This window comes from Bactrocera neohumeralis, unplaced genomic scaffold (genome assembly GCF_024586455.1).
Source record: "Bactrocera neohumeralis isolate Rockhampton unplaced genomic scaffold, APGP_CSIRO_Bneo_wtdbg2-racon-allhic-juicebox.fasta_v2 cluster09, whole genome shotgun sequence".
Lineage (NCBI taxonomy): Eukaryota > Metazoa > Arthropoda > Insecta > Diptera > Tephritidae > Bactrocera > Bactrocera neohumeralis.
In genome coordinates, this window is record NW_026089622.1 from 30,628,885 (window position 1) to 30,656,372 (window position 27,488).

The 27,488-nt window shown below is 37.3% G+C and overlaps 1 protein-coding gene and 1 long non-coding RNA gene across 8 annotated transcripts in view; both read right to left on the reverse strand.

The window, feature by feature from the left end:
• The window catches only part of LOC126764065 (inositol polyphosphate-5-phosphatase A), a 721,948-nt gene that overhangs the window by 543,350 nt on the left and 151,110 nt on the right, over positions 1-27,488 (reverse strand). The window contains exon 2 of one of the 7 annotated variants that reach the window (XM_050481832.1): positions 16,228-16,723. The exons of the other annotated variants lie outside the window; for them this stretch is intronic. The gene's annotated coding sequence lies outside the window, so the exon portion shown is untranslated. The remainder of the gene's footprint in view (positions 1-16,227; positions 16,724-27,488) is intronic. 7 annotated transcript variants of the gene reach the window in all.
• On the reverse strand, positions 10,509-11,383 carry LOC126764329 (uncharacterized). The gene is made up of 2 exons (XR_007667942.1): positions 11,222-11,383; positions 10,509-11,160 (listed from the first exon to the last, which is right to left on the reverse strand). It is a non-coding gene; the product is annotated as an uncharacterized LOC126764329 (long non-coding RNA).

The following is a 27,488-nucleotide window of genomic DNA, read 5'->3' on the forward strand; positions in this document are numbered from 1 at the left end:
AATAAAGTGAGCGTATTCATACTATTTGGTCTTAATATATTAAATGCATATATGTATGTACATATATAAAAAAGGTAAACCGTTTGGCACAATATACATATGTATATCGATATACATATACCAAATTAATTGTATAGTTCCGAATGCCGACAAAAATAAACATACATACATATATGCAAAATTTCGTACTTTTATATACCTACATAATATATACCAAATACATTAACAAAGTGCATACGGGAGCATACTTGCAGATTAATAATTCCGTTTCGCGCTTTCCTTCTATTGCTAAAATATAGAAGCGTACCTTATGATTACATGTTTTACTAAAAAAGTAAAGTCAAAATTAGCGCATAACTAAACGCTGCAAAATTTATTTTAATTTAAAACTCAAACATACAAAACGCTCAGGTAGACAACAATTATTAATGTGGAAAATATATATTCAAGCTTACGTACATACATACATATACTATATGTCCATATATTAGAACATACATATACACATACATATCTTTTCAAAGTCCGAATTGGCAAATATCCGGCAATATCCCTTGTTCTTTGACAAACAAAAACAAGCAGAATTGCATACAAAAAGCGAATTGATCTCTCTAACGAGCTCTCAATTGCACAAAATATAAGCAACTTCATACGCACATACAAACATACATATAAGTCCAATTATTAGGGTGTGCCTATATACCTATATATGTAGAAAATACTTAAAATTAATATTGCGGTTTGAAAACAAAGCATATAAAATAAAAATAAAAAAATAAAAATAAATTTAAATAGCAAATAAATAAGTAACGGTATTAATAAATCAAATAATCCGTTGTTTTTCGAAAAAAAAAAACGTTTATATACTTAAAAAAGGATTCAGTTCACACTGAAAAAGCTATATAATAAAGAACAATAACAAAAATCAAAGTACACCTGGAGCTACACGCTCAAAACAGGTTGCTAGATTTATTTCAGAAAGTGACAGTTTAACAAGATACTGCACTATATTTGCCTCTTCACCGATTCAGGAAAACTCGGAATCGCTACTAGAAATCAAAAGTCAAAATCTTACAAATTTTTGGACCCGCCTCCAAGCGGCTCATGACGCCATAGTAGATTCTGACAATTCAGATCTACCACAAGATTTTAAATTATCTGCTTACGCCATATACGAAAACTGCTTAGACCAATATGAAGAAACGAAAGCTATGATCTCCGATCAATTAATGTTAATAAAAGCAATTGCACCTACTCCCCACAGTAGAGTAGAGCTGCCACAAATGCAACAATATCAAGAGGCAAGTTCAGGCATCCACCTCGAGGTGCCCGCATGTGACACAGAAACCTTTTACGGAGGTTATGAAGACTGGCCGTCCTTCCGGGACATGTTCACGGCCGTGTACATAAACCATCCTCACTTATCACATGCGCAAAAATTGTATCACCTCAGATACAAAACTAAAGGTCAAGCGGGCGAAATAGTCAAACAGTTCGCATTAAATGACCACAATTTCAATTTGGCTTGGGAAGCTTTAAAAGCTAGATATGAAAACGAAAGAATACTGGTCGATAAGCAAGTAACGACACTAATGAACTTGCCAAAAGTTAAGAAAGGAACAAGTGTAGAATTCATCAAACTAGAATCCACTGTTTCAAATTGCTTGTCGATTCTATTGACACTAAATATTCCCACAGACAGCTGGGCCCCAATCCTGGTAAACATTTGCATCGCCGCATTACCAGAAAAGTCGTTACTTCTATGGGAGCAATCGCTCTCATAACGAAAAAAGTGCCCAACGTGGCAACAAACGAAAGATTTTCTCACCACCCAATATGAAATTGCGGAAAGGTTAGAAGAAAATATAATTAATACCAAGAACATTAAACCAAAACCGAAGCTTCAATAGACCCCAAGCTAGAAGCAACAAAAATTTAAACAAAAACTTTCACAAAACGCAATCGTTCACATCTGAACAACGAAAACATACGTCATGCGAACTATGCAAAAGAGGGCATAAACTTAAATCTTGCGAGAGGTGTAAAAGCTTAAAAGTTAACGAGCGAAATAATTTTGTCAGGTCAAAAAGACTTTGCACAAATTGTCTGTCACATGCGCATACATATAAAAATTGCAAAAGCAAATTTAATTGCTTCCATTGTCACAAAAGACACCATACAATGCTTCACTATAGCACTTATCCGCTATCACACCAAAAAAGGGCGCATATTAAAAAAACCACGGGTTTAATTGCAAAAGCAAATCCCGAAACCCAAAACTGTAAAAATTGCCAAGAGACACCATGTTGCTCAAAGGCACAAAAAATTCAAACGCTGCACAGCGAAATACAAAATGGACTAGTTGCAGAACCAGTTTCCACCATACTAACTCAAGTTGAGGACAAATACCTTAATTCAAAATTAGGGAAATTGCAAAAGTTAAGGAAACTTCCAACAACAAACAAAATTATAAAAGATCAGTATTGTGAGCACTTCTCTAAAGCCAAAACTACTCGATCAAATAATGGCCGGTATGTCGTACGACAACCTATAGAGCCACAATTTTCTAATACCCCGCATAAAGGTAGAAAAACCAAAGTCAGAATTCAATCTGACAATAATAAAAATTCAAATATATGTCACTTTCGACCCCCCGGGGTGGCCTCAGCTACTTATGATTACTGACGCAACATTTATGGGAATCAGCTATACAAAGCATCAAATTAATTGCGAAGAACTTTCCATTCACGGCAACCCGCTCGCAAGATCCCCCTATTGTCACAGTCCTAACTCCAGGGCTAAGGAGTACCCATTCTGGCCATATCTAAGCCAGGCGTGGAGATACTATCCTGCAAAGAATAAATAAAATGCAAACCATTTCAGAAAAGGCAAAGAATACATTACCGGTATACCAAATCCATAAAATTAGAAATTGTAAATAACCGCAAATAAAACTAATAAAAGCAAACAACGCATACACATGTTTACTATAACAATAAGTCGGATAAACCCGCAAAATATAGGTCCGAACCATACGCACCTAAACGTAAATAAATAACAAATATTATGTTTAAAACCAAAGGCATTTTCAGGATTTACGAGTACAGCATGTATAATGCGCTCTCGGCAACTCCACTAGCAGTACGCCGAAATACATGCAATAGCATATACATATACATATATATAAAACTAGGCAAAATATTCGCCTAGGGGGCCCGGGATGTTTAAATGAGTTAAGCATCCACCCCCTCTACTCGTTGAAACTGGCGCATCCTAATGCTACAGTGCAATTCACCATAACGCAACACCAACTCAATTCAACACAGCTGTATATCAACCCACTCATCAAAAGGGATAGAAAAAAAAGAAAGGGCTCACAATTCGTTTACACAATTCGTCAGCTGCAGTTCGCCCATCAACAATGCGATCAACACAATTCGCACGTCAACTATCGTCAGACACATTCGCCATATATGTACTCATCGCACATCAATTTTCGATTCCAAACTGCGCCGCGTCAACACTTTCCTTGACTCCGATCGACAGCCTTCCGCCCGCGCCGACTTACAGCGATCCAACAAATTGGATATTAACTTAATAAAACCACAATTTTATGTAATATCGCACACAATAAAGGACAATTACAAATATATTGTACTCTTCCTAAATATACTGTTTTTTTCCTTCTAATTGCTCACGCGAGTGTGAGTGCGGGTCGAAACTTTTGGATACAGTGGTTTGTATTCCCCGATAAATTGGTCAACATTTAACTAGAGACAAAGTCGTCTCTTTTAGAGCTCAAACCTATTGGGTTCCTTAAAAGCATTTGTTTAAGAGTCAGAAATTTCTTATGGTATGTGGTGAGCATTTGTACAACTCTGGTGCGTGAAACTATCGGAATAGATGACTTTTTGAAAGTATTTTCAACCTTTTTTGCAACTATTTCTGTAACATCTTAACTCCTAGGTTCATAGTTGTCGCCTCGGAGTCGCCCTATACGAAATCTTTCAAACTGATAACACAAAAAAACATCCTGGTACGTAGGTGACTGGGACTCAGAGAGATTGTACGGATATATGCCAAACACAGGACATTTCTGTCTAAATTTAAATTTAGATACAGAAATTTTGAGTTCTGTGTTCTGTTGAGAGAATATAAGTGATAGCACTCGGCGAATCCAACGACAAGAGTGAAGGAACTCGATGAAAAAATGTTTATGTGGAGACCAGTCCGAACGTGTCGTATGGAGCAGGGAAATGAACGTAAGTGATAGAACTCGGCGAAATCACCGACAAGAGTGAAGGAACTCGATGAAAAAATATTTGTGTGGAGACCTATCCGAACGTGTCCTTTGGCGTAGGTGAATGAATGTGAGTGATAGCACTCGGCGAAATCAACGTCAAGAAGTGTGGCCGCAAGCCGATTTTCACCTTGCGCTGTGGCGCGCCGCATTTTCGCTCCTATCTCGGGAACAAATGACGTGACAAACAACTTTTGTTTTATACATTTTGCCATGAGATGCGTATTGCAGGCGCTAGGTAGACAATTTCACGATTTTAGGCGAATTTCCGAAATTTCAAGGCCGGAGTTGGGGTTGAAGATGCAATCCGATCTCAAAACAAAAAGTTGCATTGGAATTAGGAAGTACTAAGGCAACTTTTCCGCACTATTAGAAATCCCGATTCGAAAGAAGTCCGGAATCGACCCACCCTATTGAACACCCCGGTGCTGGACCGATAAGGGTTATTTTTTTGAAACGCAACCGAAGACCGCCAGTGCAGAAAGTAGTTCGATACAAAGGAACTATGAACACCCTTGTGTTGGACCGACCAGGGTTATTTTTTTTGAAGCGCGGCCGAAGACCGCCAGTGCAGAAAGTAGTTCGATACAAAGGAACTATGAACACCCTTGTGTTGGACCGACCAGGGTTATTTTTTTTGAAGCGCGGCCGAAGACCGCCAGTGCAGAAAGTAGTTCGACAAAAGGAACTATGAACACCCCGGTGTTGGACCGACTTTATTAATCAAATAACATAAGACACAAAAACCATTTGTACTATTTTCTCTATATATGTTAACCTTTGACTGGTGACATTGTTTTTGCGTAACTTAACTGGTCACGAGCCGCCTAAGAGGCCGCTGCTTTACATGGTCTATAGCATCGAAGCTACATATATACGATAGCTTACTGCAGTCTTTCAAACCATTAAATGAATATACATATAAATTGATTTTTAATTATTAACTTTTTAATACAATCTATGTAGGAACTAAAAACAAAAATCTAGAGATAAGATCAATAATCACGCACAAAAAAAAATTAAATCAACATATTACATATATCAAAAATACTATTTATCATTATAGTTAAGGTATATTTATTAACAAAAAATAATTAAAATATGTAATCACAAATATAATTTAAAAAACTGGCAAAGTTCAATCCTTGGTATATTTTATTGGCAGTCAGGGCATAATTGTGTAGCGCACTGCAAGCACAAATATTTTTTACATGAATGGCATTGGTAATTAGACTTGCGATTTAACTTAGGAGGACAACTGGCATAGGTTTTCCGTGATTTTGGTATATCCTCGGAGTTTTGTTGTTCTGGTGGCAAATCAGAACCCAAAATACGCGCTAAGTTGACGCGTATATCGCGTGGAATGTGAATATTATAAACTCTGCGCGGCATGTGTGTTAATACCGCGTTTCTGGCCAATATTTTTATGAATTGTCCACCATCAATAGTATTGGCACCATCAGCTTGATATAAAACATGTGCGTTCTCCGTACTTATGTTCAACATTTGATAAAATATCACCATAGACCACCCTCGCGATCGGCGACTGCGGGTGTATATGGAGCATTTTTTATCTATCTCATCAACGCCTCCTTTTGTTGAATTGTAATAGGCAATAATTTCAGGTTTGCCTGAACACTCACTATGATGCATTGAAGATACTAAACACACAGCTTTATTTAGCTTTGGCACGTGAGAGATCGAAGTTATTTGATTGGTAAATCCATAGAGTGTAGATCCCACATCTCTTGATTTGGATGGCAAGAACTCTTTGGGAATTTCTCTTTTATTTTTTTTAGAGTAACCACACATGTCAGACCTCGGGTTTTTAGAGCATCTACCAATTCAATCGATGTGAACCAATTGTCGAATGTTTCATTGTGGTTACTACCGTGTATAGGTTTCGTTAAGCGAATCACTGCTTGTGAGGGAACCAAAAACTTCTTTTCTTCGTTTGTCAAAGTTTCACCATCAGATCCCTTACCACAGTAGATATATCCATTATAAAAATAATTAGTCTTGGCATCGCACATACACATCATCTTCAAACCGTACTTGGATGGTTATGTGGCATTTACAAAACAAAATAAGAACGACCTATGAAAGCTATCAACATTTCATCGATTATTGCACACTCTCCAATGTTGTATAAGGTTTGGCAGTTATTCACAAATATTTCAAATATGTTGGAAATCGCAGCTAGCTTATCATTCTGTTTTCTTTCTTCTCTATCTGTCCCATTATCAAACCACAAGCATAACAAAAGATTTAGGAACCTTTTCTGCGACATAACAGATCTGAAAATGTCTCACCCTGGTCCATCCGTTGCAAATAAATACTCACAACCTTCGTGGCTTCATTTGAACACATCTGTATACATAAGAAGACCAAGGATACGTACAATTCGACCATGTCTACATCTTGTAGTTCAGGACGACTTTCTCTCCTGTGCTTTAATTTGAGTTCACGAATTTTCTGATTTGTCCACTTCAATATTTCTTCTAAGATATCCGGACTCATTATTTTCTTCCACAGTGAAAAGGGGTCTCTTTTGTCGTGTAAATTCAACCTCGATTCCGGCACACGAGCTATAATGTTATGCTGGCTTGTTCGCATAACTCTGTTTGGCGAATTTTTTGCCCACTTGAAACGATTTTAGCCAAAGAAACATCTAACAAATCTTGATAACGGTTCATCATCACTGTCACTTTCTGACCGCTGATTCCTTTGAATTAGTTTTTCATCTTCAGAAGCACTTTGTTCGCTATGCGAGTCGTGATCACTTTGCTCTAGGGTGAAGTTTTCGGGAACATATTCAGCTTCTGATCCACTTGAATCTTCCTGAGCCAAATAAACTTCAATCACACTGTTCGACACTACATTTTTAACTCCTAACTCCTTATGCTTCTTTTTTGGAGGTTCATTGTTAGTAATAACTGTAAAAATACGAAAAAAGCAATAAAGCAACGTATGGTCTGAGAGGCCTATGCCGAAGTTTATGTGGATGTAACTTACCGATATGAGACAATACGACGCAACTGTCCCACTGTACGGCGTGGACGCAACCAAACTCGAAGCTACTGGGACGTTGAAACAAAGGAAGCGCGGGGAAGGGGGTGCAACGATGTTTCACTGACTCCGCTCGGCCTGTGAGACCGCTTGTCACCAGTTAAAGGTTAAATAGACAATTTTTGATAATTTTTTCAAAACACAATATGTGGCAACACTGGTGTTTGTCATGTCATGTAAATAAAAATAAAATTCACTCTGCATATAAAACTCCTTCCACATCAACCTCGCTGCCCTCACCATCCTGCTCTACGCAGGTGGCTACCAAAAGGGGTAGAAATCGAGGGTCATCAACTAGCGAGGTTGACCAAAAAATGATGGAAGCCATCGAGCTTTTTAAAAATAGATGGTCATCAACTCAGCCAACCCAGCAAACCCAATAACAACAACAATCCACAAACCCAGCTGTGCAGTCGTTCAGCAACTTAATAGTTCCCATTTTAAATAAAATGGGCGAAGAAAAACAAGCTAGGGCAATGGGGAAAATGTTGCAAGCATCATTTGAAGTGCAGAGAGAAAACCATAGTTTTAAATAAAATGTAAAATTAATTTATTATATAATATGACAGAGAGTTATGAAGTAGTTATTTTTAAATTTTTATTTTAGCTTTATTTATATGTTGTTAAAGAATGAATTTGTTATTTAAATAATTCTAAACATACTTTTTTGTTTTTAATTAAATGAAAATGATATTAATGATCTCCTGAATTAAAAAAAAAATTGGTAGTTATTTCTAATAAGGTCCTTCAGGAGCATATGGTCCTCCTGTAATAGCGTCGAAATTGTCCAGATCCTTCATTTATAAAATAGTTAGCAAGTCTTTCCCGTAGGTCAGGGATGGGCACATTTTTAGCCAGCAAAGTTAGCAAAGTGCGCACGAGGGCTAGATGAGGGAAATATCAGTTTACGGAGGGAAGGGCAAAAGAATTTGCGAAAAAAATCAATTACATTCCTACGTAACTTAATGTTCATCGCAGAATGGTTGCGGCAATACTGACATTGCTAAATTAAAGAGCGGAATTTTACTTCATATCGGAATTGTACAGTTGTGTGAACAAAAAGAGATAAAGATAATTTGCAGGTTTTAGAGTTTCGAATTAATATTGGTTTTTATTTACCTTTGCATGGTGGAAAATTCTAATCACTGTTAGGAAAATATTATATAAGTTATACTTGTATCTAAAAACAATTTTATTTAATTAGAAAACAGCACATTTTAAAACTTAACAACACCTTATGGTTGTTCCTATTTTGTTCACAACACCTTACATGTGATAGAATAGTTATTGGTGGTGATGCCAGTTGTAAAACTTCATTTTAGCTACAATTGGGAAAACTTGTCTTAAGTTGTGGGCTTTTGTACGTATGTACAATTGTATGGCGACAACCTTGCATTTTTTTTGCTGTTCATGGAATCAGAGTCCCATACTTTCGAACACTGATTCTAATGTAAAATTTAACGAGGAATAGAATGGGAAAGTCAATTTTGAAAAAAAGTTGGTGGAAAAGCACAAAAAATGGGATTTTTGGAAAAAGTTGTTTTTTTTTGGATTTTGAGCGACAACTTTGAATTTTTTTCGCTGTTCATGGGATCAGAGCCCCATATTTTTGAACACTGATTCTTATGTAAAATTGAACAAGGAATCGAATGAAAAAGTCAATTCTGAAAAGAAATTGGGGGAAAAGCCCAAAAAATGGGATTTTTGAAAAAAAAAATGTTTTTTTGATTTTTAAAACTTTTTTGGATTTTGAAAATATTTTAATCAGAAAGCTGGGATTTTTTTACATAAAATTGGATAACTGCAAAATTTTTTTCACTCAATTTTGAGGTCGTTAAAAAATAAAAGAAATAATCATTTTTTTGTTTGATCTCAATTTGAATTGCGATCAATTGAAACAATGGAGCAACTTTGACCCCTAAAAAGTTTACAGATATTCTTATTTTGGTCTATATTATGATATTCTAAAGTTTCGTCAAAATCGGAGAACCACGGGTACAAAACCATGTCGCCAATTGATGGAATGGCCCATATACATATATATATCTTCATATATAAAAAAAGATACTTGAACCATAATATATATTTTGTTTAAACAAACTGCAATTCCATTTAATGAAAATGCTTATAGAAATATATAATTTGTGATATTTTCAGTTTGGTTGTTTTATAAAAATATTCAAAGAATTGAGGTTTTTTTCTATTATTGTTTTGTTAAATTTAAAAAATAGAAGTTGCCTCTGGAAATGTATTGAAATAATAATACGCGCTAAGGAAAAGGAACTCATATTTCCAGATATATAAAAAATCATCAAATTAAAATATATTTGCGCGGTATGGCATTATTGATTGAAAGTGGTTAAGCACACAAATAGGTTACAAACGCTAATGGCAGAAACATAGAATACCGCTTCTCCCTTCGCTACGAGCGGCAAGCGGTTTGTTCTCGTTTTCATTCCAACAATGTTGCCATTACTCAATACGCATATGTAGTTTTCTACACATCAAACTTTTCAATTATAATTTTTCATAATATAAAATATCAAAACTGAAATCAAACTATTAAAAATAGTTTATATATTTTTAAATAATAGCATTTGACTCTGGTTTTGAGTTAGTTCAAGAAACTTTCGAACATATTCAAAACATTTTTTATAATTACTACAGTATATCGAGATTGGCAGCCCTGCGAGAGAGCAATCTGTTGACGCGTTTCTACGGAGAAAACCCGAAATCGTTGGAAATTCTATGGTAAGCGGGCGGTAGAAGCGGTGTTGGCTTATCATTCACATTGCGCTCTCATAAGATTCATTTGGGCATATGTGTTTGAAGAAACAGTGGTTCATAAACTGAAGTTGTTATTAAAATTACTTTTTATTAGGAAGTTTAAAGAAATAACCAGGTTTGTAACTTTTTGATTCGAAAATTATATCTATGTTTGGAAGTACCGACATTTGTGAAAAATTTTTTTTTCAATAATGAAATTAAACAAACATAAAATAAGAAGTAGTTTATCTGATTTAAATTTTGGTACAATAATGCGTGTAGCTACAGCAAATGAGATCAAACCAAACATAGAATTTATTATTTGAAATAAACTAAATTAAATGCTGTTATAAAGACATATTAAAAAAAATGATTACTAAAATAAAATATTTATTATACTTTTTGTTATTTGTCTTACATTTCATAAATTTATAGTAATTAGAAAGAAACTTAAAATTGTTAGGCAATTTTACAGTTATTACCCACAGTTCAACTTCCCATATAAGCGGGCGCTCTCATTTGTAAACATGGTGTGTTAAAATACATTGCTCTCACTTCCCTCTTCATGTCCCTGCCGTAAGTTAAACGCATTTGAAGGACCTCTACGCACCTAAGTTCGCATTGGTCGTAAAGAGTTGTTTTAATTTTCGCTGCGCCACTCACCGGCATGAACAATGTTATGTCCTTCCACTCGAACTACAAGTAAGCCAACACAATTTTTTCACAATTTTCTGGATTACATTCAATCGTTGTTTTCAAAATTCTCCATCGGGCAGTCAATATACCAAAGGAATTTTCTATGACTATACGAACGCGTGACAATCGATAATTGAAAAGGCGTTTCGTGTGTGTTAGATTAGCTCCGGGAAACGGGCACATTAAATTACTTCGTAATGGGAATGCAGCATCTCCAACGAAAAAGTAAGGAAATGATTCGGGTGACACGTCAGACAGTGGCACATGTGGTGGCAAAGTCAGAGTGTTTTGTATTAATGCATGACGAAATGGAGTAAATCGAAAGATTCCTGCATAAATAATAACAGAAATGTATTATACTCGAATGTTAAACAATTTCACATACAGTACCTCCGTCACTTTGACTTCCATAGCTGCCAATACTAACTGCTGTGAACGTATATTTCGTATCACATAGAGCCAAAAAAATGATGATAAATAATTTTTCATAATTGTAGAACATCGAATTGGAATTGGCCGGGCACTTAATAGCAACGTGCTTACCATCAATTGCACCGACACAATTCGGAATGACATATTATAAAAACGCCTGTTAGTCGCTTACAAATACAGATTACATGACTCTAATATGATTTCGCGTGTTGACTTTCCTAACTTATAGCTCCATGCAATGCTCTGCACCGACACGCCTTGTGACAAATACAATTGTAAGAAAAGTACATATGTACATATATACACAACCAATACACAATACAATCAACTTACAGTAATACCAACGAGAGCCTTTCCTCGGGTCTAATCCGCTGCCTTGGCTTCTTCACGGATTTCCATACTAAATTGGGAAGCAAATTATAGATTTCCGGCGGCATCCTTGTATGCAAAAAAAGTTGTTCTGGTTCGTTGTTTTTCATTACCAGAAAAGTTTTTAACTGGTAACCGCAAAAGCTCCAGTTTTTATTGATTGGGCCAATTTGGTACCTTCTCTTTCCTTTTTTGTTTTTATATAAAGTATATACATATAAAAATTCGCACAAACTTAAAAACATTTCACTGCTATTGTCCACTTCCATATTGCTCCTGACACAATTTTTTGAATTATATGAAATGTAAACAAAAGAGAACAGCTGATTTCTACGTTTTTCCTATGTGCTCAACTTTTAACAAATTTTGCTCGCTAAGGAAGGCAAAGGAAGGAAGGGAATAGCGTTTTTGGCTGTTTCCGCTAGTAGATTTCCACGGCATTTGGATTTTTGTCGTAGAAACGTGTCAGCTGATTGCTCTCTCACAACGCAGGGTTGCCAATCTCGACATACTGTAGTAATTATAAAAGTTGCCTTCAATATGTCTGAAATTTTCTTAAAATAACTAAAAATCAGTCTCGAATGCTATTATTTATAAATATATAAACAATTTTTAATAGTTTGTTTTCAGTTTTGAAATTTTTTCTATTATGAAAAATTGTAATTGAAAACTTAGATATGTACAAAACTATATACAAATACGTATTGAGCAATGGCAACATTGTTCAAACTAAAACAAAAAAAGATGGAGGATTTCTGCGTTTTTACCACGGGCTCAACTTTTGACACATTTTGCTCGCTAAATAAGGCAACTGAGGAGGGAGTAGCGTTTTTCGTTGTTTGCGCTATTAGTAAGTTAGCTTCTACATTTAAATGATACGTGTACAAATTGGCAGGTGTCGAACAATTAGTTCATAGAGTATTGCATTTTGAGTAATGCTACTTTTGTTAGTTTACGAAAAATGGATCAAACGGAATTTCGTGTGTTAACAAAGCATTGATTTTTGGGTGTAAAAATTCCAAGGTTTGGATTGAGCAACATTATTTGAACTCTGCACCAAGCAAATCAAATGTTGAAAAGTGGTTTGTTAAGTTTTAACGAGGCGAAATAAGCACCGAATACGATGAACGCAGTGGACGCCCTAAAGAGTCGAAGTGTGGAAAGTTCTCTGATCGCCATTCACTTGGGAGTGGCCAGAAACGATTCTTTTACATATGGCTCAAGCAGCTCACGACTTCCGGTCTTTGACCAACTATCCTCTGGGTGGCCTAAGAACATGCTTTTGAAGGCGAGCTAAATTAAGAAGAAGAAACATCCCCTACATAGGGTTGTGCGCTGGGTTTGGATCCGCCACGTAAATAACACCCCCAATGAAAAGGAACAACAAGCCTCGAATATGTGACCCCCTTTTGATGACGACCATGGCAAACGAAATAAGGACTACGATTTAAGGGCATGCACCTGGAATGTCCGGTCCCTTAATTGGGAAGGTGCCACTGGACAGCTGGTTGATGTCCTCGTTAGAGTGAAGGCTGACATCACCGCCGTCCAAGAAATGCGATAGACGGGACAAGGACAGAGACGAGTAGGTCCTTGTGGCATTCACTACAGTGGCCATATAAAGGAGCACAACTTTGGTGTAGGATTCGTGGTGGGAGAGACACTCCGTCGCCGAGTACTATCATTCAATCCGGTGAATGAACGTCTAGCCACAATCCGCATCAAAGCGAGGTTCTTCAACATATCGCTGATTTGCGCCCACGCCCCGACGGAAGAGAAGGACGAGGTGACCAAAGATGCCTTCTATGAGCGCTTGGAGCGCGCTTATGAGAGCTGCCACCGCCACGATGTCAAAATCGTGCTTGGCGACTTTAACACCAGGGTGGGCAAAGAAGGTATATTTGGCACTACGGTCGGCAAATTCAGCCTCCACGACGAAACATCCCCAAATGGGTTGAGGCTGATTGACTTCGCCGGGGCCCGAAATATGGTTATCTGTGGTACTAGATTCCAGCACAAGAAGATTTATTAAGCTACCTGGCTGTCTCCGGATCGAAAAGCCACCAACCAGATCGATCATGTTGTGATAGACGGAAGGCACGTCTCCAGTGTTTTAGATGTGTATGGGCTCCCAGGTCCTAACATCGACTCGGATCTTGTTGCAGCCAAGATTCGCACCCGCCTCTGTGCAGCAAAAAACTCACGCCAACAAACACAAGGAAGGTTCGACGTCGAGAAGCTGCAATCACAACAGACAGCCGAACGATTTTCTACTCGGCTTGCACTCCTGTTCTCTGAGAGCACTCGTCAACACTCGGTATAAGGGAACTGTGGGACGGCATTTCAAACTCCTTACGTACAGCTGCCATTGGTTTTCGGAAAGTGCAAAAGAACAGCTGGTACGACGAGGAGTGCCGTGTCGCAGCGGAGAGAAAACAGACTGCCTACCTCGCAACGTTACGGTGGACCACAACACGTGCGGGATGGGATAGACACCGAGAGTTGAAGAGGTAAGCAAGACGCATTTGCAGACAGAAAAAAAAAGAGGCCAAAATGCGTGAGTACGAAGAGCTTGATGAGCTGGCCGACAGGGGTAATGCTCGAAAATTCTACGAAAAAATGCGGCGGCTTACAGAAGGTTTGATGACCGGAGCATACTCTTGTAGAACCCCCAAAGGTGATCTAGTGACCGATGCCCAGAGCATACTTAAATTCTCCAGCCCGCTGAATGGCAGTGAACGCACAACGCCAGGAGAAGGCGAACCCGATTCCCCAATCGTTGACGATGGAGCAGACGTTCCATTGCCCTACCATGAAGAAGTTCGAATAGCAATTACCCACCTGAAGAACAACAAAGCGGCGGGGGCCGATAGATTGCCAGTCGAGCTATTCAAACACGGCGGAGAAGAACTGATAGGGAGCACGCATCAGCTTCTTTGTAAAATATGGTCGGACTAAAGCATGCCCAACGATTGGAATTTATGTGTGCTATGCCTAATCCATAAAAAAGGAGACCCCACAATCTGCGCCAACTACAGTGGGATTAGCCTCCTCAACATCGCATATAAGGTTCTATCGAGCGTATTGTGTGAAAGATTAAAGGCCACCGTCAACAAACTGATTGGACCTTATCAGTGTGGCTTTAGACCTGGAAAATCAACAACCGACCAGATATTTACCATGCGGTAAAGCTTGGAAAAGACCCGTGAAAGGAGAATCGACACACACCACCTCTTCGTCGATTTCAAAGCTGCTTTCGACAGCAAGAAAAGGAGCTGCCTTTATGCCGCGATGTCTGAATTTGGTATCGTCGAAAAACTAATACGGCTGTGTAAACTGACGTTGAGCAACACCAAAAGCTCCGTCAGAATCGGGAAGGACCTCTCCGAGCCGTTCGATACCAAACGAGGTTTCAGACAAGGCGATTCCCTATCGTGTGACTTTTTCAACCTGCTTCTGGAGAAAATAGTTCGAGCTGCAGAACTTAGTAGAGAAGGTACCATCTTTTATAAGAGTGTACAGCTGCTGGCGTATGCTGATGATATTGATATCATCGGCCTTAACACCCGCGCCGTTAGTTCTGTTTTCTCCAGACTAGACAAGGAAGCAAAACAAATGGGTCTGGCAGTGAACGAGGGCAAGACGAAATATCTCCTGTCATCAAACAAACAGTCGTCGCACTCGCGACTTGGCACTCACGTCACTGTTGACAGTCATAACTTTGAAGTTGTAGATAATTTCGTCTATTTAGGAACCAGTATTAACACCACCAACAATGTCAGCCTGGAAATCCAACGCAGGATTGCTCTTGCCAACAGGTGCTACTTCGGACTGAGTAGGCAATTGAAAAGTAAAGTCCTCTCTCGACGAACAAAAGCTAAACTCTATAAGTCGCTCATAATTCCCGTCCTATTCTATGGTGCAGAGGCTCGGGCGATGACAGCAACCGATGAGACGACGTTACGAGTTTTCGAGAAAAAATTCTGCGAAAGATGTATGGTCCCTTGCGCATTGGCCACGGCGAACGGAGTGGAGGTCTTCCTCTTCCTAAGTATTGCCGAATTAAAGGGGTGGTATGGTAACAAATTTTCAAAACATCGAACAAGATTTGCTTGCTGTTTTGATTACTTTAAACCCTTAATAATAATGTAGAAACCTTCCTTTGACTCAGATGGTAACGAAAAGTTCTTAAAAATGAGATCCGCCGCAAATTGTCGTGCGCTCGAATCGCACAGCTGGCGCGTTTTAAACGCGTTTTTCTCGAAACAGTGCTTTTTGAACTTGTACCCACAATTCCAGCCAATCTCCTTGGTCGATTTGTCCAATTTTTTTTATTGGAATTTTCAGAAAAGACTTGTCTATTTAATAACCTATAATCATCATTTTCAATAGATATTTGACAACATTGTGACACAATTAGTAACTTTTAAAGATGGCGTCTTTCGATCACCCATATCTCTACCGGATATCAATAAAAAATTAGAAAAAAATTATTCTCTGTAATATATTACATGTAGAATAACATGTGAAAAACCTGAACTCTTAAATAAAAATTTGTGTGAAAAAAAATTATTGAAAAAAAGGTTGCTACCTACCTAATATTATAATATACTTTGAATCAGGTGATGCCAATTTTACTGGATAAATTGCAATGGTTGAAAGTGGGCAACACAGCATATTTTTTAAATTTTCGACTACTCCTTGCGAGAATAACTCTTTGATAGATTTGCAGAAGCGGTGTTGGCTAATAATTTAAATTGCGGTGTTCGCTGTTTATACTATAACTCGGTCGAGATGAGGGAGTTTCACCACTCTCAGCTGGGCAGGAGAAATCTTAACAGTTGCGCTTGAACATAGCTGAGCATGGAATAAAAATCTTTCGTTTTGTGCATATTTATAAATACAGTTGCAATTTGTAGTTAATGTGGAAATAAGTCCCAATTTTTTTATTATTTCCTATGTTTGATATATACATGCTTATGTGTGTGTATGCTTCATTACATATGGACCATTCCATCAATTGGCGACATGGTTTTGTACCCGTTTTCCGATCAAACAAAAAAATAACAATTTATTTTCTTTTTTAACAACCTGAAAATAGAGTGCAAAAAATTTTGAGGTTATACAGTTTTATGTAAAAAAATCTCAGCTTTCTGATAAAAATATTTTCAAAACCCAAAAATATTTTCACAATCCAAAAAAAAAAACATTATTTTTCCAAAAAAAAAGATATTTGTGCTTTTCCACCAACTTTTTTTCAAAATTGACTTTTCCATTTGATTCCTCGGTCAATTTTACATAAGAATCAATGTTCAAAAATATGGAACTCTGGCCCCATGAACAGCAAAAAAAAATTTCCGTTGCACACACACATGCTGTTTTCCTCCCTGACAAGTGTAAGTAGCTTTAGGAGTTAATAGCCTACTGTTCATGGGACCAGAGTACCATATTTTTTAAAATATATATTACAGAGTAAGGTTCGTATTATTACCTAAATTGAATCTGATATAAGTTTATAGTAATTAGTTACAAATTTTGTAACGAATCTTTTTCCTGCCCCTGCTTCTTATAACTTGCTGAGGAATACTCGCTGTGTCCAGGGTTCGATACAATAAATTTGTAAACATTGGGGCTCTCTACGAGTCGTACTTTATTTAACTTTATCTTACAATTTTACTTATAGTTACAAATATTGTCTCCCGCGTTGTAATGTAGTCGCTCGAGGAAAGTGCTCTGCCTAGGTAGATAGAGCAATACCCTTTCCCGCTCTGCTGTGCTCTTGGGTGCTAAACGACGTGCTGCTCTGTGCTATTTCTGCCGGCACTCGTGTAGACTTCGATAACTATGTCCTGCTGTGTGCGCTGACGCTCCTGTGCTACGATGACCATGCTCGACTACTTCTGTCAGCGCTCGTGTAAGCTTCGGAGACGCTCGTGTTCTACGACGACTGCTCCCGGCTATTTCTGTCGGCGCTCCTGTATGCTTCGATGACGACGTCAGGGCGTATACGTTGACGCTTCTCTGCTATGCTGGTGATGTCCTGTTGAACCACTATAGTCGCGTAAAAATACCGGACCACGGTTGAGTTGGTCAGAGGATCAACTCACTACCAGGCTCACCCTTAACATACGACATTCACAGGTGAGGGTATCAAAACTAGCTAGAGCATAAACTCACTGCGTAGTCTAATGCTGAACGTGTGTAAGTTAACACATTAGTCTGCTAGCCTGCCTGTTCTTAGAGCTAATCCATACCAGCCAGTAAGCGTGGGAATAGTCCGCGTCAGCATTTTCTCATAAAATTCTCCGCTACTCCAATATAAGCGCGGTAGCAGCGATTGACCTGTTGTCTAAACGACAACAACAACAGCAGATGCAGCTAGACAACAACAACAGTATCAGGTGCAGTAACAGCAGGATTGCAAAAATTGTGTCAATTATAGGGAATCAGGCAAAGCTCATATTTTTAAGTTTTAGTCTTAAGCCAGACATGAACAAAAGCACATAGTGCTTAATAAAAATGATTTGATTGTAAAAGTTAACTGTAATTATATTTCCTGAACAACAGCACATAGTGCTAAGTGAGTTGACTGTGATTTGATTTCCTGGACAGCAGCCTATAGGACTGGATAAATAATTGGCGCCCAACACGGATAGAATCAAAATAATAAGTACTGAGGACTACAGGACTACTGGAGGATTAGCGAAACTATTCCTAGGACAATTGCCAGCATGATTTATAATATTATCATGTAAGTACTCAGTGATTAATATAAAAAAAGAAGAAATCAAAAAATTAAAAAATGGATAAATAGAAAAAATTGTAAAATTAAAATTAGTAAATCTTCTAAAGTGTAAACAAAATTTTTAAAATGGTCCATAAGGCTATATTGTTTTAGTGTGTTTAAATAGCCATACAAAAAATAAGTGCGCTAAAGAATTAAGTAAAACAAAATAAATAGTAAAGGATTAAAAAAGTAGTCAGTTTAGAAGAGACATCAAAATGAATGAGGAGACATTTAGGGTAATAGTGACAGCTGCCGACACTGCAGCTACGGAAAGGACTAGGACCTCCTTCGAGAGGACAATAGGACAGCTGACAGAATGATTAAAGGCTTTAGAAACTCCATTACAAGTGGAGGAATATGAAGCAGTGACTATAGACCCGACTGTTCGGTGTGAGGAATCTTTAGAGATAATAAAATCTCTGCCGGAATTCAGTGGCGAAAGGTCACGATACGTTATTTGGAGGCAAGCTGCATTTGCTGCCTATAGGTTGTTTGAAAATTACGAAAACAGTTCAAAACACTACCAAGCGGTAGCAATAATAAGAAATAAAATTGTCGGTGTTGAATTTTAAGGCGATCATCGCGCGGTTATACTTTACTTATGCTGACAAGCGACCAGTCTATTAGATTGAACAAGAAATGTCAACTCTTAGGCAAGGGAAACTTTCAATTGCCGAGTTTTACGATGAGGTCGAAAAGAAATTGACTTTGATAATAAATAAAACTATTATGTTAAATAAGGGCAAAAACGAACTGATAGAGTCACTTTGCCAAAAATATAGGAAGATTGCCTTGAAGGTTTTTGTTTCTGGCTTGCGGAAGCCAATGAGCGACATCATGTTTTCGTCGCAACCTAAAGACATGCTTGGTGCATTGGCATTACCAGAAGAATTGGAAGCAAATCATGCTCGATATTCGTTTGCAAATTCTTTCTACATTAAAATGGATTCAGCTCAGGGGGGAAAATGGTGGAAGGACAATTGCTCCACACCTCTCCTCATTATAAACAAGTGGAAAAAAGACATGTAGATGCGGCAACTCCTATTTGGTGGATCCGTCTCTATCGCACCACAGGCAAGGAGGGAATTATAAATGAAATTGTTGATCGATATCAGAGCGTTAAAAATTTTTGACAAACCCAATGAAAATTTAAAAGGGGTAAGGAATGTAGAAAACTCATTTAAAGTTAGGTCCATCCACGGTACGACCGTGATTAAGGAAAGGACTTAATTAACGTGCTCGGAAAGGCGGCTCCTTTTTACCTTCTTTCCGAACTTAATACATTTGACGAGATTATTGGGTTTGACTTCTTGAAAGAGGTTGGCGCAAAAATAGACTTATAAAGGGGAACTCTTCACTATAAAGGTGGTGAGAAAAAATTATGTTATTATGATTGTAAAAGTGTCAATACAATAGTTGAAAGTGGGAATTCCCCTAAGGAACCAGGGAATACGGAAAATATTTATTTTATATTGGAAAAACATGAAAAAGCCTTCGCAAATCCAGATGAGACTTTGCCGTTTAACACTAATGTGATAGCCAACATTAGGACAGTCGATAACGAATCGATTTATTCAAAGTCATACCCTTACCCGATAGCCGCTTCAGAATTTATAAATCAGGAAATTAAAGACTTACTACGAGATGGAAATCCGTTCTTCTCGATCTCCATATAATAATCCTATATAAAACTGAACATCAGGACAGTTTCGGACAGGAATCCCATTCCAGATACCTCAGTTATTATAACCAACATGGGGAAATCAGCATTTTTCACGATACTTGACTTAAAGTCCACCAAAGTCCACCAAGGTTCCACCAAATTAAGTTAGCAGAGAAGGAAAAAGACTGCCATCTTTGTAAACAATGGAAAGTACAAATTTTGTAGACTTCCTTTCGAACTGAAAAATGCGCCCGCTATATTCCACTGGGCAATTGATGATGTTCTCAGAGATGAAATAGGGAAATGCTGTCATGTTTACATCGATGATGTAATTATATTCTCAAGCAATGAAGGGGATCATTACAGAGGCATCGAAAGAATTTTAACGAAACTTTACCAAGCCAGCATGCGAGTTTCAATGGAAAAATCAAAATTTCTTAGGGAACAAGTGGAATTCCTTGGATTTATTTTTTCGAAGGAAGGGATAAAAACATGCCCTGATAAAGTCATTCTGAATTATAAAATGCCCAACGCACTTCGTGGTTTACGAGCATTTTTGGGGCTATCTGGTTACTATAGGAAGTTTATTAAAGACTATGCATCCATAATAAAGCCTCTCACGAGATACTTAAGAGAATAAAATGGTCATGTGGGAACGAATCAATCAAAAAACGTTAAAATTGAGTTGGACAACGACGCGTTGATGGCTTTCGAAAAAGTTAAAAGAATTTTATCTTCTGAGGACGTACTTCTGCTATATCCTGATCATAATAAACCATTTGACTTAACAACTGACGCTTCAGCACATGCTATTGGGGCAGTATTATCTCAAGGAAATAGGCCGATAACCATGATTTCCAGAACGTTATCAACACCAGAAGAGAATTATGCTACCAATGAAAAAGAGCTTTTAGCGATAGTGTGGGCACTTCAGAAGCTGCGAAACTATTTGTAAGGAGTAAAATAGCTGAATATTTTTAGCGATCATCAGCCTTTGACCTTCACTGTCACAGATAAGAATCCCAACACGAAAATAAAACGCTGGCGAGCATTTGTGGAAGAGTTTTCACCTCAATTTCATTATAAACCCGGTAAGGATAATCATCTGTTACTATGCATAGTGAAGAATCTCTAACAGAAGTTATTCCAAAAGTGGAAAACCCTGCTAATTCTTTTCGAAATCAGATAATTCTTGAAGAAGGAAATATCACAACCAAGAAGGCAAGAATTATTTTCAAGTCAAGGATAAGGCATCAAAATACATTTACAAATTTTCAAGATTTACTAGAATTTTTTTTTTTTTTTTTTTCAAAATTTTATTTTATTTATTGAATCTGCTTTTTCTTAAAGCCTAACAATAAGTTATAAAATCTTAAATCTAATTAAAAACTAGACAGGCTCAAGCAAGTGATTGAGCTGTTTTGGTGATACGTTGCTCCTTAGTACGCTGGCATATATCTTCTTTTAAGTCGTGTTTGATCGCAGGAATGTACCAAAGCATTAGCCAGAGGGTTTGGGTGATCTCGGAGTTTAGATATATATTTAATTCTGCTGTCTTCTACTTCTTTCTTTACCATAGGGATACCAAGGTCTTTATGGATATTTTCGTTACGCATGTACCATGGTGAACACGTGATTGTTCTAAGCATTTTTGATTGAAACCTTTGTAATATATCAATATTGGTTGCACAGGTCGTACCCCACAGTTGAATGCCATACATCCAAATCGGCTTTATGACCGCATTATACAAAAGCACTTTGTTGTCTAGGCTAAGTTTTGAGTTTTTATTTAAAAGCCAATTTAAATTTGCAGCTCTAATCTTCATACATGTTATTTTACTAGAGATGTGTTTTCTCCACGTGAGCCTTCTATCTAGGTGAATACCAAGATATGTTACTTCGTTCGCTTGGGGTACTAATATATTGTTTATTTTTACTGCCGGGCACATCTTTGGTCTTAGCGAAAATGTAATATGCTTACACTTCTGTTCATTCACGTTTATACGCCAGTTCGCTAGCCACTCTTCGACAGAACTTAAATTCTTCGCTAATATTCGTGATGCTAAAATGTGGCATTTGTTACGGCTCACTATAGCTGTGTCATCCGCAAAAGTTGAAGTTAATACATTATTAGCTGTTGGAAGATCTGCTGTATATATGATGTATAGTGTTGGGCCTAACACACTGCCCTGGGGTACACCAGCCCTTATCTGTCGTTCATCAGATATGAAATCTCCCACTTTTACCACAAATCGTCTATTTTTTAAATAAGACTCCAATGTTTTATACAGTTCTAAAGGTAGAATTTTTTTAATCTTGTATAAAAGACCTTCGTGCCACACCTTATCAAACGCCTGAGCTACATCTAAAAATATTGCTGAACAGTACTCCCTGTGCTCAAATGCTTTCCTTATCTCGTTAGTAATTCTATTTACTTGCTCTATTGTGCCATGTTTCGCACGAAAACCGAATTGATGCATGGGTATTGTATTATTTTCATGGAGGAAAGGAGTTATCTTTGATAGTAATACTTTTTCAAATACTTTTGAAAGACAGGGTAGAAGACTGATTGGTCTGTATGAAGACGGCTGTGTTAAGTCTTTCCCAGGTTTATCTATCAAGATAATCTGCGACTTTTTCCATGAAATTGGATAGTATCCGAAACTAAGAATTGCATTGAAGAGCAAAGAGAGCACCTCTACAGCAATAATTGGTAACTCAATTAGCATTTTTGGGGAAATATTATCATATCCCGGCGCCTTTTTTGAATTAAGTTCTTTGATGATACAAATAATTTCAGAAGGTGAGGTCTTAAGAGACTCTATCGACTCTTTAGCTGTGTTGGGTAAGATTGACAGCTTAAAGTTATTCTTTGGCAAATTGGGTTGAAATACCTTTTCTAGGTGATTTGCAAAACAATTAGCCTTTTCCTCGTCACTTCGAGCCCAATTTCCACCCAAGTCTCGTATTGGCATGTTGGAGTCAGTTGGTGGCTTCATGGACTTTTGGGCTTTCCAAAGGGAATTTTGCTTGTTTGAATTTGGACACAGCTTCTTTATATACATTTCGGTGTTCAAATCTTCCTCACGTTTGAGCGCTTTTTTTAATTTACGTACCGCAGCTTTCAATTGAAGCTGAGTGGAGGGGGAGCGATTTATCTGCCATTCACGTCTTGCACGCCTTTTTTCATTTACAAGCATTTCTATTTCTCTATTAGAGATTTTTCTGAAGCCAAGCGGATTACGAGTATATCTTTTGTTTGGTGTTGCTAAGACAGCTGCGCTGGTTATTATATCATTAACTTCTCTTATACTTTCGTCAATATCACTTTCTGTATTTATTTTGTACTCAATATTAATGTGGCTACTGACGTATTTTTTATATTTTAGCCAATTCGTTTTATAAGAAGTTAGACCCACTTTTGGATTAACGAATATGGGTTGTTCAAATAACTTTATCAGTACAGGAGAATGATCAGAAGATAGATCAGTACATGTATCAGCTGTTATGTGCGATTTATCTATATTTTTGATTACAGCAAAATCAATTAAATCTGGTATTTTCTTACGATCACTAGGCCAATATGTCGGCTTACCAGGAGATATTATTTCAAGGTTATTGTGCCTATTTATAACAGTTTGATACAACTGTCGTCCTTTCGGATTAATAAGACGTGAGCCCCAGTACGTGTGTTTTGCGTTGTAATCTCCACCTGCTAGAAATCTTTGACCTAGTGTTCCAAAAAAGTCTTTAAATTCGATTTCTGTAATTTTAAAACGAGGTGGACAGTATATAGCCGTAAGGTTTAGGTCACAACCCCGATTTTTTAGTGATATTGTTGTAGCTTGTAACTGTGGTGTAGCATGAGATTCTAGAGCATAATGGCTTAAACGATTTCTAATCAACACTGCCGTACCACCATGTGCTTTTCCATCCGGATGATTTGCAACATATAGTCTAAATCCCGGTATATTGAAATTATTTTTATTTGTTAAATGAGTTTCTGATATAAGCATTAAAAATATTGCTGAACAGTACTCCCTGTGCTCAAATGCTTTCCTTATCTCGTTAGTAATTCTATTTACTTGCTCTATTGTGCCATGTTTCGCACGAAAACCGAATTGATGCATGGGTATTGTATTATTTTCATGGAGGAAAGGAGTTATCTTTGATAGTAATACTTTTTCAAATACTTTTGAAAGACAGGGTAGAAGACTGATTGGTCTGTATGAAGACGGCTGTGTTAAGTCTTTCCCAGGTTTATCTATCAAGATAATCTGCGACTTTTTCCATGAAATTGGATAGTATCCGAAACTAAGAATTGCATTGAAGAGCAAAGAGAGCACCTCTACAGCAATAATTGGTAACTCAATTAGCATTTTTGGGGAAATATTATCATATCCCGGCGCCTTTTTTGAATTAAGTTCTTTGATGATACAAATAATTTCAGAAGGTGAGGTCTTAAGAGACTCTATCGACTCTTTAGCTGTGTTGGGTAAGATTGACAGCTTAAAGTTATTCTTTGGCAAATTGGGTTGAAATACCTTTTCTAGGTGATTTGCAAAACAATTAGCCTTTTCCTCGTCACTTCGAGCCCAATTTCCACCCAAGTCTCGTATTGGCATGTTGGAGTCAGTTGGTGGCTTCATGGACTTTTGGGCTTTCCAAAGGGAATTTTGCTTGTTTGAATTTGGACACAGCTTCTTTATATACATTTCGGTGTTCAAATCTTCCTCACGTTTGAGCGCTTTTTTTAATTTACGTACCGCAGCTTTCAATTGAAGCTGAGTGGAGGGGGAGCGATTTATCTGCCATTCACGTCTTGCACGCCTTTTTTCATTTACAAGCATTTCTATTTCTCTATTAGAGATTTTTCTGAAGCCAAGCGGATTACGAGTATATCTTTTGTTTGGTGTTGCTAAGACAGCTGCGCTGGTTATTATATCATTAACTTCTCTTATACTTTCGTCAATATCACTTTCTGTATTTATTTTGTACTCAATATTAATGTGGCTACTGACGTATTTTTTATATTTTAGCCAATTCGTTTTATAAGAAGTTAGACCCACTTTTGGATTAACGAATATGGGTTGTTCAAATAACTTTATCAGTACAGGAGAATGATCAGAAGATAGATCAGTACATGTATCAGCTGTTATGTGCGATTTATCTATATTTTTGATTACAGCAAAATCAATTAAATCTGGTATTTTCTTACGATCACTAGGCCAATATGTCGGCTTACCAGGAGATATTATTTCAAGGTTATTGTGCCTATTTATAACAGTTTGATACAACTGTCGTCCTTTCGGATTAATAAGACGTGAGCCCCAGTACGTGTGTTTTGCGTTGTAATCTCCACCTGCTAGAAATCTTTGACCTAGTGTTCCAAAAAAGTCTTTAAATTCGATTTCTGTAATTTTAAAACGAGGTGGACAGTATATAGCCGTAAGGTTTAGGTCACAACCCCGATTTTTTAGTGATATTGTTGTAGCTTGTAACTGTGGTGTAGCATGAGATTCTAGAGCATAATGGCTTAAACGATTTCTAATCAACACTGCCGTACCACCATGTGCTTTTCCATCCGGATGATTTGTAACATATAGTCTAAATCCCGGTATATTGAAATTATTTTTATTTGTTAAATGAGTTTCTGATATAAGCATTACATCTATGTTTTTTTCAGACAGAAATCTAATAATCTCTAATTTATGTTGGTTAACACCGTTAGCATTCCATATACATATATTTAGTAAGCTCATTTTTTACTTAATAAATTTTGCAGCATTTGATTTTGTGATTTTATTAAATCCTGGATCATGTTTTGCATGCTAGACATAAATTGTGTCATACACTGTGTAAGATTTATAATCATAGTTTCAATACCTCCATTTGGAGGATTTTGCGGCAGTTGCATTTGCACAGTGTTGCCTTTCACCACATTAGCATAGCTTCCTTGCATATTATTATTGGTAGAAGTAATAGGTTTTGAACTTTTCTCTGAGGTTATTATAATATCATTACGGGGTGTTTGTAACATTTGGTTACGACGTGCTTGAATGCCCTGTGACAACTTCGATTTCAAATCTTTATATACAGGACAACCCCTGTAGTTAGCAGTGTGATTTCCTCCACAATTGCTGCATTTTTTATTTAATTCTTCTTTCTTAAGAGTGCATTTGGAAGTGGGATGTAAATCACCACATACCACACAAACACTTCGTAGAGTGCAATATGATTTAGTATGCCCATATTCTTGGCAGTTAGTACATTGTACCGGACCGTTTCTTTTATGTGGTTCTTCCACAGTTACTCTACGATGCAGCAAATATTTCAAATTATATATTGGATGGGTCTCATTTTTTTTAAGCTGATTCGAATTCGGCAACAATTCAATTTTAAACATTGGCTGTGGTATTTTGTTTCTATTAAATATATTTATTTATAACTGTTTTAATTTCAAAACCACATTCTTCCAATGCTTCTTTGACTTCACTAGAGTCTACGGCGGACTCTATACCCTTGATTACAACAACTAGGCCCTTAGAGCTCTTCAGTTGATACGAATAAAAATTCTTGTTTTTATTTGACAAAAATTTAACTATGTCCATAAAACTTTTTTCAGTGTAGGACTGAATTTTTGTTTCATCTATATTGCCTTTTTTCAAAGGCACTATATGGAAATTGTTAGTACCTACAATTTTACTTAATTCAGCAACGAGAGCATTACTGCTACGCTCACGCAAATAAATTGGAGGGGGTTTGGCATTTACGACTGTGGTGGTACCCTTCGCAACGTCGTCTGAACACTTGCTTAGTAAGGCAAATCTGTTACCATTTAAAGCTCCCGTTTTATTCATATTTGGTGTGCCGACCTGAAATTTTTTAGGATTGACCGCTGCCTTTGAAGGACTTAATTTCCTTTTTATATTAACGTAGCGATCAATGCCAGTTTGCACAGACTGGCCTTTTTTTAATGGTACATTCTCACCTTGCGTTATGTTATTCTTCTCTGGCTGCGTGCTTGCTGGTACCTGCTTACTTGTTGGTGTGATCACTTTTGTTGATGGCCGTTGTTGATTGCCGTTCTCTGCTGCTTTTGTATTTTGTACGCTCTGCTTATGATGCTGCTCAGTTGTTCGCTTCGATGACTCATCATTCTCACCGTTGCCTTGTTTGTTGTTATGAGCTGTATTCGCAGGCTCGACAAAGCTGAAGTAGGCATTCAGAGAATGCCTACGGCCTTGTTGGTGGGGCTGCGCCGCGCTCATGTTTTTTTTTGTTTCTTTTATTGTTTATTTCGCACTTATGTATTTGTTTTTTTTATTATTTTGATTGTTTACAAAAAGTCTAATTTTTGTGTTTTTTATGTTTTTATTAACACTTACGGCGTTATTGCCTAACGC